General features: G+C 34.8%; 1 pseudogene; it reads left to right on the top strand.

Moving 5' to 3' along the window:
* Positions 1–317: 317 nt before the first annotated feature.
* On the top strand, positions 318–3327 carry LOC140828313 (uncharacterized; annotated as a pseudogene).
* Positions 3328–16019: the final 12692 nt, after the last annotated feature.

Raw genomic sequence — 16019 nt, forward strand, 5'->3', positions numbered from 1 at the left:
TAAATAAATTTTAATAAAACGATAAACATATTATTCTATTATTAGTATCGTAACAAATGTCGAATGATCGATTATTATCAGTAAGAATAATATCATTTATTGACATATGACTAATAGCGATTGACAAAATATTTTATGAATGATTTTACAATTTATAAGTTTTAATTATATTTTTTTTTATTTTTAATAAAACGATAAATATTCGATTTAAAAAATATATAATTTATATTCTAAAATTTCACAAGTGATGTAGCACTGGTGCATGATAGAAACAATTGACTAGGGCATGTTAGCATGTCGCCTTTTCACCTCGCGCGTGATTCTCAGTCTCCCCACTAATATCACAAAGCGGCCACAATCTCTCTATCGTCATCAGTCGCTTTCACACTGTTAAGCTGCTGCTCTTACCACTCTCGCTAAGCACCGCCACTTCCTCCCCATTTTCATCGCCTCCCCATTCCTCTAACTGAAAATATACTCACGCTTTGTCGTTCTTTAGCAGCAAGATATTCTTTTTTTTTCATGGAAAATAAGGAAATATTCATGTTGCAAATGGTTGGGTTTATTCTCTTTCTGTAGGGTATAACCGTTGGGTGCGTGCGAATTCGTGAGCGAGTTTGGGTTGCGGTATTCGGTTCTACAATGGAGAGGAGACACGGGTTTTTCTCAGCGTTGAAGGAGGAGGTCGTGCGTGGGTTGTCTCCGTCGAGGTCTCGCTCCATGAGCCCTGCCCGGAGCGCGTCTCCTATTTCGGGTTTTCTCCGGAGGAAGAAGGTGAGCACGAGTAACTCCGAGCCGTGGATTGCGAGATCGGGTAGCCTGAGGCCGGTGGGAGAGACGCTGACTCCATTGATGGAGGGACCGCTCCAGGAAGAGGGGAAATCGGGGAGTCGAAGAGGGTCGGTTCGGGTCTCGGGAAATGGGTCCGAGGGCAGCTGATTCGGAACCCGTCATTGGCCGTGAATGAGAATGTGTATGGGGGCAAAAGGTCCGATCTAAGACTTCTGCTTGGAGTGATGGGGGCACCACTCGCCCCGGTGCACGTTAGCACCGGTGACCCTTTTCCTCATCTCAGTATTAAGGACACCCCCATTGTATGTATTGTCATCTATACATACAGTCAGCTATACACTCACTAGTATGAGTTTGTTGCTATTGTGCCTGTGCTCGATTCTCGGGTCCCCTCAAATGTTTGGATTTTGGCTTTAGAAATTTATTTGGGTGGATATCAGATTAGAAAATGAGTGAAAATATTTTCTGCATACATACTTAGTGACTAGCCTAAGAGTGCAATGTATGCATCCATTTTAAGTGCTTTCCTTTGTTCGGTCAAAGAAGAACTGATTTAGAGTTGGGATTTGGTGAAAAATCGAGTAGATTTTCTGATTTCTGTTTCTGGGTAGAAAATAATTATATCTACTCTGTATGGCTTTGTATATCAAATTAAGATATAGATATTTTGATGATGAGTGTTTATTGGACTATTAAATTGGAGCCAAAATCTTGACTCTGGTAAGTGTAGAAAATTTGGGATTCCCTTGTGTGTGTCATTTTCTTTTACTCGATGAACCGGTCTTTGACATCAACTTTATCTTCTATTTTAAGGATAACTGCTTACTATTTAATCTTATCAGTTCTTTTTCAATTTTGTAGGAAACTTCATCTGCCCAGTACATTTTACAACAGTATACTGCTGCATCTGGAGGGCAAAAAGTGCAGAACTCCATCAAGAATGCGTATGCCATGGGAAAGCTGAAGATGGTAGCTTCAGAATTTGAAACTGCTACAAAGGTGGTGAAGAATAGAAATGCTGCAAGAGCTGCCGAGTCTGGTGGTTTTGTCCTGTGGCAGATGAATCCAGACAAGTGGTATGTGGAGCTTGCAGTTGGGGGAAGTAAAGTTCATGCCGGCTGCAACGGGAAGCTAGTGTGGAGGCATACGCCCTGGCTCGGTGCACACACATGCCAAGGGTCCGGTTCGGCCCTTGCGCCGTGCACTTCAGGTTAAATTTGAAGCAGGCTTTCTTATATTGCACAGTTTTAATGGGTTTTTATGTGGATAAAGCCTCTGATATTTTGTGGGTTTTCTCCTTCAACTTCCAGGGAATTGATCCAGGAACTACTGCGAGTATGTTTGCAGATGCCATTTGCATTGGGGAGAAGAACATCAATGGGGAAGACTGCTTCATTCTAAAGCTCTCTACTGATCCTCTGACATTGAGGGCGAGAAGTGAAGGGCCGGCAGAAATTATACGGCATGTTCTATTTGGCTACTTCAGCCAAAAGACAGGGCTTCTTGTTCACATGGAGGATTCACATCTTACACGAATCCAATCAAATGGAGGCGATGTTGTATACTGGGAGACAACCATTAATTCATTCCTAGATGATTATCGACCTGTTGAAGGGATCATGATAGCTCATTCTGGCCGTTCTGTTGTTACTCTTTTCCGTTTTGGAGAGATGGCAATGAGCCACACAAAAACCAGGATGGAAGAAGCTTGGACAATTGAAGAGGTCGCCTTTAACGTCCCAGGGCTATCAGTAGACTGTTTCATTCCACCGGCTGATTTGAGATCAGGTTCTATTAGCGAAGCTTGTGAACTGCCTCTAGAAGAAAGGGGTAAGTCATCCATCAACCCTGCAGCACACCGAACTAAAGTTGCTGCCCTGGAGAATGCTCGAGATAGCAGTGTGGATAACATAGTATGGAAATTGGAAATCTGACCTTTTAGAAGTCCAATTTGTGGCAAATGTTCATACTGGTTTGTAGGCAGTTTGGAGTCTCACTAACACAGTAGAAGCAACGAGTTAGGTTCAATTTCTTGAGTAATATTAATGGAAGCCGATGTTCCTCCATTAGTCTGCATTATAGTGGTTAATCATTCACGGGTTTCTAACAAGCCAAATATGAATCTTGCTGTAGGGTCTGGGGCTCAATCTTCCTTGTTACAGATGGAGCAACTTTACCTCACAGTTAAGGTTGGAAGAAGGTGGTGAAGCTTTAGTATTAGTGTTGGCAATACCATTGACCTTTTTCTTCGTTCGTTTACTAACTTTTTTTTTGTCTTAAAGTAAAAGGCTTAGCAGTGTTAAAAGGTTACACTGCTAATTTAGTAGAATTTTTTTGCTTCCGTTCTTTAATTTGTAAAATGTTATTGTGTGTTTACTATTTCTCATAGTGGCTTGTTTGAGGAGAAAGGGGATGGATACCTCTGGTTTTTGTTTCTTTACTGTCATTTCCTTCTGCTTGTTTTCGCTTGCTGGAGCAATGCATATTGTAAACTGGAAATTATGTCCCATTTTATTGAATTTGGTTTCTGTAAAATTATGTAATTTACCCATGGTTCATATTATTCTGAATCTGTTAATTCCTAGAACCGTGAGTTTCGAGTTCTTGGTGAATCGGGGTCATTCCCTGTACCTCAATCTATTCTATGGCAGGCTTGAAATTCTTGCTAGTAACTGTTAGCTCATCAAGAACGAACGGGTTCGTGCCCATCTGAACTTTTTCCGGAATCCGGTGCTTTAGTGAGTGGGCAGCATCTATTTATGCGGTAAATTTGCAACTTTCTTTCCCAGTGCACTGTGGAATGAACTTTTGTGAAAGTCCCTTCCGACGTATGCAGTTGGATGAAAACAGGGTACTGTGGAGCCGGCCGAGTTTTTGCCTCGATTGGTGAGAAAGCGTGTTTTGAGAAATGGATATTGCGCAAGGCACGAGTTGCAAGTAAAAGTTTGTTCAAACACCATGTGATTTCTCTCGTCATTCCCACTTTTGTGCTTTATTATATAATATTCTTCTTACGTCAGTTGCCAACTATTTTACGTATTTGCCAAATGGATATTTCCTCTATTTAAATTTTAATTAATATTATTGAAAACTCTAGGATGAGACTACTACGGCTTACCTAAAGAATTGGAAATGGGGATCGAGCTAAATATAAAATTTTCGTGAAACAGTGAACCGAAAACGACCAATGTTTTGAATTTTAATAAGATACGTACGAAAAAACGACGACCAATGTTGTCATTTTTGGGAAATTTTGTGAAACATAAAGTTCTGAACGAAAACGACCGAAGTTTTTAATTTTAGGAAGATCGGTATGAGTAAACTTAAGTTACACAAGAAATGTGAGTAGAATATTACGAATACATTTTATATATTAAATTAGAGTTCAAATAATAAAAAAATAAAATGAACTGAAGTTGACGGTATTTGTAGTAGGGAAGCTTGCTTGCACATGATGAAGGGCGGTCTGAAAAGTCAAAATTCCCCATGGACAGGGGCACTCATTATTATTCTTTTTTTTAGGGTAAGGTACACTAGTTTGCGTGTGAGTAAATAGGCGAATGGGCAGACGAACCTTCAACAACATTAATTGCCACCAAAAATAAAAAATAATTTGGTACCACTTATATTATTTTTAACTTGGTACCATAATTCATGGGGTTTTTTTTATCAAATTACAGTACTTTTAAATATCATTTATCAATCTAACGTACTTTTCTAAAATTTATAAAAATATTGTAAAAAATAAAAAAAATAAAACTTGTACTCCCCCGCCCTTCCAAAGGGGGGGAGCAAATTCTTTCACCTCCCCCGCCTGTAGGGGAGGCGGGGGAGGGAGCAAATTTAAAATATTCAAATGCTTGCCCGTCACTGCAATAGGCGGGCAAATTTAAATATCAAGTTCACTTCATTTTTCAAAGGTATGATAAAATTTTGAATTCTACTAATTTTATATCTCATGTCTCTTGATTTATTTCAGGAAGTGTAGATATTGAAATTATCGTGCTCAGGTAAATAATATTTCTAAGTGTTGTTAAAATTATTTGTATTCAATTAATTTATTTGATGGTTGTATTATATTAATTTTAATTTATGTTTAGAAATTTTTAATCTTAATTCGTTAAATTAAGTCAAATAAGAGGGATTATTTCCTATTATCATCATAATTAAATTTAGTATTAGATTAAATAACTAATCAAACTAACATATTAATTATGTTAATTGTTAAATATGTTAATTAGTTTTTTACATTGTTTTTATGAATATCGACATTGTTAATATAAATAATCATTTTCACAATTATATTCTAACTATTCTTTAAGAATTTAAAATTTAGATCTAATATTTTGTAATATTTCGTACTAAAGTTATTACTTTGTATGTAGTAGCGTTTTTTTTTAGATTAGATCTAATATTTTGTAATATTAATAATTTGTAAAATGTAGGAGAAAAAATTATGATTTAGTACTATCATTTAATTAAAATATTAGACATAAATAATAAAATAAAATCTAAAAAATTTATTAGACATGAATTTAATCATCAAGATAAACTTTTATATGTTTATTATTTTTTAGTGTTAAATTAAAGATCACGTAATATAATATATTTATTTCAATTATTATTCGAGAAATTTTAGGGAATAAAATGAGTCAAATGTTTTTTGATCAAAAATAAAAGTTGTAATAGTGAAACAGATAGTTGAAGATTATAAATTAATGCAATGCTATATAATTAAATTTTTATCAAACAAGAATATTTTAAAAAATAGTGTCTTAAGATGGACTATAATAATTAAATTTATATCAATTAAATTACAATGAAATTATATATAAATATGTATTTATTTCTAACTGGTAATTTTTTATATATGAAATACAGATGGAATTTAACGCTGGACCAATAGATGGTAATGTTTTATATAGACAAGAAACTCATATATCAAGTGTCATTTCAAAAAACAATTTGGATAGAACTTTAAGGGTGCGGCGATCCGACAATATTATATCCAAATTGTGTGAAGATAAAATACTGCATCATCGCGTTCTTACACGTTTAAATGATATGGGTCTTTATGGCATTATTCGTTGCGGATTCTTCAAATATGATAATCATTTGATTACGGCTCTCGTTGAAAGATGGCGTAGAGAGACTCATACATTTCATCTTCGTGTTGGTGAGGCAACAATAACGTTGCAAGATGTTGAGCTGGTATGGAATCTAAATATTAACGGTTTTGCTGTTACTTGGCGTTGACGAATCTTTTAAGCCACACGTGTGGCAAAGTCAATGTGCTGAATGGTTGGGTTTTATGCCACACGTAAATCAATTCAGAGGTAATAAATTGGTAATGTCAGTGCTGGATCAATATTGTAGATCAATTTTGATCAACGATAATAGCACACATGTAGAAGTTGAGCGGTATACTCGGTGCGTGGCATTGATGATTATCGGAGGATGTATGTTACCTGATTTAGATGGTTGTTCCGTAAATTTGATGTACTTACGTCTTCTCCGAGACACGAATCAGGTTTCAAAATACAATTGGGGAAGTGCTGTACTAGCATTCCTCTACCGTGAACTGTGTACTGCATCAACTATTGGCAAAGGTGAAATAGCAGGACCAATTTTCATTTTATAGGTATACATAATTTTAGCAATTTTTGATTATTTCATAACATATTTTTCCATTGCACATTTATTAATATTATATTTCGTTTATGTATTATTGTTGTAGGTTTGGGCACTTTCTAGAATCACCTTTCTTTGTCCAGATCCATTTGGTGACATTCCAGATGACGATGATCACAATGACCAAATTCTTCCATTTCCTCCATTTGGTGAAAGGTATATTTATAAATCTTTGGGTAAATGTATTTTTGTGATGTTGATTGCAAATCTATTCCCAATTTAATTTCATTCAGGTGGAACCGCAGTTTCACGTGGACACATACTACGAATCACTCAGTGCGAGTGATTCGTGATTTGTTAGATAAGATGGAGCCAAACCAGGTAGTTATCAAATAATTAAATATATTAATTACTAGTTACATATGTGTAAAAGTTTTCATCGTAGTTGATTTTCCTTTTGCATTCATTGTAGTTCAAATGGGTGCTATATTCTAATGAATTTGACAAAGAATATTGGCGTTCGGTGTGCCCGCTTATATGTTAAAACATTGTGGAGATGTACCGCCCAGACCGAGTTCTCCGACAATTTGGTCAGTTGCAGCACATTCCAGGGCCAGCTTTTGATGGGGATGAATTTCACGAATGCACCCGACAAGGTAGGCGAAAATATAATTGGGCCGAACATCATAAAAAAAGCATATGTGCATGGAATGATAGGCTCAATTTGATTGTTGAGGGTGAACCGACAAACGGAAACGTGGGTATGACACGTCAGTATTCGATGTGGTATGATAACATAACTCGTCGTTTCATAACCCCTATCGATGCGCAAGCAGAATATGGTTATAGACCCGGTGATGCAAATGTGAGATGTGTTATGGTAAGTTGTTGTAACCTACTTTTTATTCCAATCGAAATTACAATATTTTAATTATTTTCGCATTTAATGATTTTTGCTTATGTTTTCAGAGGAACGATGCAGAAATTTTGAGGAATTGGTTTCGTGGACTATCATTACAAGAGCAGCCTCGTGAGGCACTGGAGTCTGCTATCACAGAAACTATAAAATTTGGTGAGAGATTATGTGATATGCTAGTTAGTACGTCGGAGCCACGTCAATTTCAAGAGTTGCCTCATCCTCATCATAATCAAGAATCATCCCATTCACATCATTTTGAAGATTCGTCTCATCCACATTGGGAGTTCAATAATGATGCAGGAACTTCTCAGGCTACAGATTACCATGCTTCGTCAACACAGGTTCACACATACGAGGATCATGGTTTCCAAACTCCGAATGACGCATATATTCCTTCTTTCACGGATATGCTTACAGGTGGATATGGATGGAACGCAGATCAGATGAATCCAAATTATAACGTATCACCAATTCCATTTCCAAGATATTCAGATATTTGGTGTATGAGAACACCAAACAACGAATTCAGAGGCACTGTGAATGATGATGATTCAGACGAAGAAGAAGAAAATATAAACGAAGAAGAAGTAATTGAAGAAAATGTAAATGATGTCGCTCCGGGTCATGTTGGTTTATTGAGACGTAAAGGAAAACGAGTAAAACGTCGACCTCATTGTGGTACTGGAGGATGTTTGTAGATCGAATATTGTTGTATACTTTGTATTAGTATTGTATTCTACTTTGAAATTAAGTAAATCGTTTAACATTTAATTTGTATTACTTGTATGGTTTCAGACTACATATTAATTGTAATATTCGAAACGGTAATGTTGGCTTTTCTCTTTTTCGGTGAAATTATATACATGCATTAATAAACAACATATGTCATATATAAAATAAAAAAGCAATAAAAGAACACAAGTGTTGCATAAATCGGACACAACATTCCATTAAACAAAAGTAGGAACACATTAGTTTCAAACATAATTTTGTGTTCACATACAATGTACATATAGTCTCGAATATTAAAAGTAACATCATCATTGAGCATTGCCAATATGAGTTATAATCCTGCAAAAATTATTAGATATGAATTAGTAAACAAAAAGATATTAAAATAAATATATGAAATAATGCACATTACCATACGATTGCCATGAAACACAGAAAAGGTGTTATTGTCTTGCTGAATTTTCTCTTTGACGACGTTGTCTCTCTCGAACCGTTGGCTGGTCCATTTCATTTCGAATTCTGGTCGTCCTACTTCTCCCTGATCTTCTTCTTTCACGTCGAACTGGATTGTGGCGTAGCTCGAATACTGGTGTATCCCAATAGTGATCATCTTGAACAGCATGAAATCTTCCTTCATATGTGTTTATGTATTCGCTAATCCGGAACCATGGCTGCGCAAATGTCGTAGGATCTAACCCAAAGTGTTTTGCCGTACAAATTGCATGAGAACAGGGAATTCCGAAGATTGTCCACTTTCCACAAGAGCATTCACATGTTGTTAGTGTGACAACTTGGACATGTTTGCCTCGCCCTGGACGTACCCCGGTTGTCACAGTAGCCTGCTTTGCTCTTATCTCGATCCGAGTCACGCTATGTTCGTTGGATCTGACAGACCATTTCTCAAATTTATGCAACACATAGTCAGGCCAAGGTTGGTTGTTCTGCATCATACGTTGACATTTTGTGATGCGGTTTATAAAATACTCCGCACATCTTTGGAAAGTCATCTTAACTATTGCTGTAATCGGAAGACGACGAGCACCCTTGAGTACACCATTAAGACACTCAGAAATATTTGTTGTCATTATGCCAAAGCGCCAACCACCATCATGTGCAAGAGTCCACTTATGTTTATCAATTTCAGACAAATATTTGTATGCATTTGGTTGCTTGTTCTTAATTTCGTTCATTATATCGTCAAATTTGCGAACCTGGTGTTGTGATCCTGCTTGCCAACAAAGGTCTTTCAGATGAACGTTTTTGAAGTGCGTGTTGAAATTAGAGCAAACATGTCTCAGGCAAAACCGATGTACACCGTACGGAGGATTGAACTGAGGTATTCCCTCGACAGCTCCAATGATGGCCCGATGTTTATCAGAGATAATGCAAACTCCTGGTAGGCCATTAATAACATGCACACACAAAAGGTCTAAAAACCATTTCCACGAATCATAAATGAGTCCCATCAATGCTGATAATTTTACGGCAATATCGGAACCCATCTACACATGGTCGAAAGGCCCAAAAAACATAGTTTAAAACTTTTATTGATGGGTTGTTTGTTGGAAAATGTCTCCACTCAACGATTGTTCCGGGATTGAACTTCATAAGAGCACCCATGTATGTTGGCAAAATGCGAACCGAACTCTCCCATGTGCCATACACGTTTTCAACAGCACGCTTCAAACTGTACCATGCCTTGGCATACGAAATTTCATAACCATATTTGTCTTTGATAAGTTGCTGAACAAATTTAATCTCACAAGATGGATCACAATGCACAATACCAATAAGATTCGAGGCGATCATGTTTTTGTCTAGGTTTTTGTGGTCAATCCCAACATGGCTAGAAACACATGTGTGTCGATCACCATATTTAGTGATCTTAAAATAACCCAAATTTGCTTTCAAACAAGCTCGGAGGCCCCATCCACAATCCATGCTCGATGATCGATTCTTGCACCGAACTTTCCATAAAGTCGGTGTGCTCTCAACAACACGATATTCACGCCTTACACATCTAACAGAAAAGTCTTTAACAGCTGCTATCAATTCTTTTTTGCTTCTAAAGACCATGTTTTTATGTAATTCTCCTTTCTCCGGATTATAAAAGACCGTCTGTGACCCAGATGACACACCTACAGAATCAGGACATTGTTCTTCATACACAGCACTAAAAAATTGTGGCATCTCATAAATATTAGAAACATCAAGTGGAACTATATCTGAAGTTGTGCCATGTAATTGCTCACTAACATTTTCGAACGCGTCCTCGTTACCCTCCTCGTCTGAATCATCACCCACTGGTGTGTCAGGCTCGCTGTCACTCTCTATACTTTCCAGTAATGCAGAATCAGCAAAAATTTGACGTGATGTTTCATCATCTGTTGCCACTGCAACGACTCCACGAGCCACACTTGATGCATTAGAATTCACGTTCGGCCAACAATTATTATCTTTATTTGCGCATCCAATAATATATTGATCCTAGTCCCCAATATTATTGTCCATGGAAGAATAAGGTGGATCAACATTTTCATTGTAAGTAGCAGACGAAGTGCCACCTGACTGATCAAATCCTATCATACTTAGACCTTGGGTAATACATGGAATGTACGACTCAACAACATTTGTTACTACATTATCTTCAATGACCTCACATTCAATATACAACTCTATGCACTGCACATCGGAACCAGGACCAAACATAAATTGTAAAGTATCATCGTCAAGGACAACATGAACTTCTACTGAACGCGACTTGTCCATATACGAATATTTGGTTGAAAGGTTCAACCTATATTTTCTGGGATCGATATCTAACTTCCGATGAACTATTTCAATCAAATCGCATAATGACATAGATCTAGATATACGAATTAACTTCACCCCTTTATTACTATAATTGACTGTTCCATGTCTTACGATAACATCACCGCCAATATATAAAATGGCTGAAATTGTATCCATGCCTGCATTTGAATTTATGTAAAAATAAAATTTCAATTTAAAGAAAAACATTTCTAGTATTAACATTTCAAATAAAATTCATATGGCTAAAAAATTATATTATACACACACTAAAGACATCAAACAATGTCATAATATTGTTTTACATAAATATCACGTACACATATAATTGTAAATAAAAAATACAATAAAGATGTATATAAAAATATCACTTTAATATTTTTATATTTGTAGGATAAATATTGAAGCACATAATCCACAACTTTTTACTTATTGTGGTCTATATCATAACTTCCAATCTACCACAAAAATAATTATGAACGATTTGTACGAAAAATATTAAAAAGTTCGTAACATTGAAATTCATAAATTTTATGAGATATAAACCAGGAAAATACGATGATTTATAAATATTAACAATATAATATATATATATAAGTGTGTGTGTGTGTGTGTGTGTGTGTGTATAATATATATATAATAAATTGTTTATACATCATGATTTAATATACATAAATATTACGCACATATATATTTTATAAACAAGATATAAAAAAAATTATGTTTATCAATGATCATAAATATTTTTTAATTATATAATTAGGTTCGTTCAATAAAAAATAATAGAAGTATTTATCTAATAAGATTTAATTTATGAATTATGATATATACCTAGAAAAAGATGTATCGTGAACAAATCTTTCGTTCGTCGTTCAATCTACAACAAAAAATAATTATGAATATAAATTATTTGTATGAAAATTATTTTTTTGATCGATGTAATTTTCAAAACAAAAATTGATATATCATATTTGAAAAATTAGCGATATACCTCAATCAGTCTGGATGCCAAATATTTCTTCACTCCTTAAATTCACCGACGGAACAACAACTCGGGAAAGAATATTTATTATCAGATGCAAAACAAGAAAAATAACTTCAGATATATATAGAGAAACAATACATGAATTCTTTATTGCCTATATTTAAAAAAAAATTAAAGACAACTCGTGATTCAAATAAATACAAAAACATTAATAATTGACGATATTCATGCCGATATTCATGCCGACATTGAAAGACATGATAAGACAGGACCACATATCAATTCATATATAAGGACAATAATTTTTTAGTGTGTTTCGTCGGTTTCTATTAGCCACCAATAATTACACAAAAAACAAATTTATTTTATTATTTAAATTCGCCCGCCACTGTAATAGGCGGGGCAAACATTGGAATTATATAATTTAAACTCTACCCCGCCTCTTACGTAGGCGGACAATATTTTAAAAATAAAATTAATTAAAATCCTCCCCCGCCTGTGGGGGAGGCGGGGGAGAATAAAATTAATTAAAACCCTCCCCCGCCACCCCCACAGGCGGGGGAAAAACCCTCCCCCACCCCCGCCACCCCTACAGGCGGGGGAGGAAAAACAATTACTCCCACCCCCATTTGGAAGGGCGGGGGAGTAAAAGTTTTTCTTTTTTTTTTTATAAAATTTTTTTTTTTACAATATTTTAATAAATTTTATAAAAGTACGGTAGATTGTTAAATGACATTTAAAAGTACTACAATTTGATAAAAGACCCATAATTCATGAAATATTCGTCATCGCCAACGTTTTAATCGGTCCATATCTATTTGTTTTATGTGCACAATCATTATCTTAGGGGAATTTGTTTAAGGGAGTGAAGATTGCATCCTCTAGTCCAATCATATCGCATCTATTTTTTTTCCTTGACGATACTCTTGTTTTCTTCATAGCAACTAAGGATGAATGTTATCGACTCTTTATCTTTAACTTGATCGGTTGAGAAACAGGCTTATGATATTTAAAATTTATTTTCACAGTACGACAACACTCATGTGTAAAAGACAAGTCAAAATACAAAGTGCACAGTATTGATCTTTAATCGATTTGATAGGAAACTAAGTGTGTACAAAAAATATTTTAAGGATTAATCTTTTGTGGTATGTTGTGCGATTTGAATACTCGATGAAGATTGACAAATCAATAATAGTTTTTCGAGAGTTATTCAGTCTTGATGCATTCCGTATTTATAGGTGTTGGTCCTAAACAACAATAAATATATATGGTACTCACAGATGTACTGGACAGCCGACATTTATGTAAATATAGCCATGTGTCCAGGGACAGAACCCACCCCAGCCCTAGATAAAAATAATTTATTACTAATTATAGTATATATGTAATTTTAGCCTACATTAAAGTTTTATCCAGCCCATAAAATAATTAAATTTATTCACTTAACCTACTAAAATTATTTTCAACCCATTTAATCATAAGAGAAATTACTCTATCAACAAATGTATTTTTGTAAGCAAGAGCCTCGAGTTGAAAAAAGTTGCGAGAGTGAGGATTTGAAAGGAATTTCTGGTAAGAGATTTGAAAAATCTTGTGTGGGATAGGGCTTCGATTGAGTTTGCACGAGGTGAAATGATTGTTTTTGCTACATAATTAGTTTATTCCATTTATTATGCAGAAAGATTCAAACTATATCTTGGTTGATTTTGTAGTTATTTTTCAGCTTATGTAGTGATGAAGTCATAGAAGATTAGATTTTTGTTATGTATAGAGCTTGAGATTAACTTCCGTATGATGTATATTTTTAGTGAATTTTCTGTTTTTCCGCCCCAACGCGAGTTTCGAGCAGAAAATTTCACCCGGGGCACTATGACGGGGAAAATCTTCTGCTCTAGTATGCCTGCCTCGCGGCTCCGGTGCATTTTTCTTAAAGATTTGATTTGTCTTATTTTAACGCTTTATATTTGTACGGCAATAACTGAACGATCATTCTCAGCTATGAAATTTCTTAAGACCTCACTCTGGAATAAGATGAAAGAAGAGTTATTGGCAGATTATATGATTATCTATATTGAAAGAATGTTTAGTGCAAGGATAGATACTGATTCAATAATCGATGAGTTTTATTCGGTGAAAAAAATCGCAGAGCAGTAGCTTATATCTAGTTAATGTCACTATTATTTATCGAGTCATTCAGCCCTAAGTCAAAAATTTTTCTTGCTACGTCCCCGCATGTGTCCTTGTTGATTTGTCAGATATTTTGTCGGCCTTTTCAAATTCTTTGGACACTAGTTGAAGGAGTATCGACAAATGCTGAAAACTTTCTTATAAACTCATAGTAAAAAAGAATGTTAACAGTCTGGTCTTCAAGTTGATCTGTTCTATTTATCATATTGAAATAGTTGAACAGCTTCATCTGTCGGTTCAGTTTTATAATCTGCATTAATATGAGCTTTAGTTAGACTATTTTAGTTTGTGATTACCAAAACTTAGATATAAATTTTTATCTTAACATACCATTACCACCAGTTATAGCTTTTGATAAAGATGAAAGCGTCCGGATCTAAAATTTATATCACCAAGGTCTCGAATTCGATTCTCATTGATTGCCAGAATACAATTATTGAGAGTGAGATTGTTATATGCAATAATTGTCTCTGATGGGTAAAACAATCAAATAATGCTTGAGTTTATATACAATTTAAAATGTTTGAGTTGTATCATAATCACCATCAATAAATTTTAAAACGAAAAACAATCGATCCTAGAAAATGTGATTTTGTGTGGAATATAGCAACTCAATTATAGCTTATAACATGGGCACCTCCCATGCAATCTCAAGATTTCTTTTTCTTTCTTTTCTTTTTTTTTTTTAAATTACAAAATACTTCATTTTCCTGAAATTTGAAGTTGAAAAACTAAAACCTTCAACTTCAAGTTTTAGGAATGTAAACTGTATTAGAGAATATTTCTTGGCCTTAATTAATTTTTATGTAAAATTTTAAAGATTATAATAAAATTAAGAATTTTAAAAATGATTTATTAAAAAAAATATCAGTTAAGGAAAATAATAAGCAGGATAATTTTTAGTGATTTTTAAAATTAATGATAATTTGTAATTATTTTTTAGATTATGGGGGATACAAACATATTTGTCTTTAGCTTGCTTTTGACCTTCATGCATCTTTTCAAGTGAAATAGAAGATTCTGTCCAAGTGTGGACTAAATTAGTCAACATTTGATTTTCAATCATTATTGATTTGATTTTAGATTGTATTTTTATCATTTTTAGTCGTGAGCATATGAACTTTTGTCTTAAGACTATCTAGTTCATCGAGCTGTTCAGAGCTCGAGCTGCTAGACTTATCTGTCAGACTTTTGTTCTCTTATTTGACTTCCTCAAATGTATACAATAGTCTTTTATGAATTCATCGGAAGTAACATAGAATACCTCGTTAAGGTTGGATTCTAGATCTTCACCGTCCATTGGACACCATTGATTCATCATCATTGTCACATCATTATCACTGGAGTCATACATGAGCTGTTGGTTTCTAAGTCTGTCTCGTCCCATTTGCTCATACTTTTCTTCTGCCATCAACACCTTCTGTTCTTTCTTTGTTCTAAAGGGAATTTTTCTTGTCTTTGGTTCTTCTTTTGTTAGACGATTTTTTGTCATCTTTCTTTGGTCTAGTGCAATAGGAAATGAAGTGGCCTATTCCGCCACAATTAAAATAAGCTTGAACAGAAGAGTTTGATTCTTTCTTATAGTTGTGTTTTTTTATAAAAGTTTTGAAGGTTAAAATGATTCTTTCTCATGAATTTCCAAAACTTTTTGACAAATAGTGACATGACATCATTACTCAGCTGCTCTGCTGACTTGGATAGGGGTTCTTCTATTGTGACAAGGACTTTTTTAACCGGAGGAATATATTTATCTTCTTCATTTTTGGTTCCCAGCTCGAATTCATAGGCCTTTAGGTCAACAAACATATCATGCAACTAAAGTTTGTTCAAAACTTTTGACTCCTTCATGGATATGGTCTTTGCGTCCCACTCTCTAGATATGGCTCTATCGTGCAACCAGAAATGAGAGCCATATCTTGAACAAACATATCGTGCAACAGAAATGAGAGCCATATAGGT

Source organism: Primulina eburnea, chromosome 1 (assembly GCF_022965805.1).
Source record: "Primulina eburnea isolate SZY01 chromosome 1, ASM2296580v1, whole genome shotgun sequence".
NCBI lineage: Eukaryota > Viridiplantae > Streptophyta > Magnoliopsida > Lamiales > Gesneriaceae > Primulina > Primulina eburnea.